This window comes from Morone saxatilis, unplaced genomic scaffold (genome assembly GCF_004916995.1).
Source record: "Morone saxatilis isolate NCDOM2014 unplaced genomic scaffold, NCSU_SB_2.0 Contig17, whole genome shotgun sequence".
Lineage (NCBI taxonomy): Eukaryota > Metazoa > Chordata > Actinopteri > Moronidae > Morone > Morone saxatilis.
Genome location: NW_023339729.1, coordinates 13049716 through 13049958, shown reverse-complemented (window position 1 = coordinate 13049958; position 243 = coordinate 13049716). Strand labels below are relative to the sequence as shown.

The following is a 243-nucleotide window of genomic DNA, read 5'->3' as shown; positions in this document are numbered from 1 at the left end:
AACAGTTAATAAGCAAGTCATTTATTTTAAGGACCAGTGTGTAGGATTTAGTGGCATCTAGTGGTGTAGTTGCAGATCGCAACTCTGTCGCTTCACCCTCGCTCAAAAAACGTGAACTGTCAGTCCAACATGGCGGCCTCCATGGAAGGCGACCCGTGGCATCCGTGGATAAAAACGTCTCATTTTAAGAACAGAAATATAATGGATTTTATATTAAGGTGAAGACACACTAATGAAAACAAA

General features: G+C 41.2%; 1 protein-coding gene across 5 annotated transcripts in view; it reads left to right on the top strand.

The window, feature by feature from the left end:
* Positions 1–243, top strand: part of rhbdl3 (rhomboid, veinlet-like 3 (Drosophila)) — a 54728-nt gene that overhangs the window by 27501 nt on the left and 26984 nt on the right. The gene's annotated exons all lie outside the window — the stretch shown is intronic.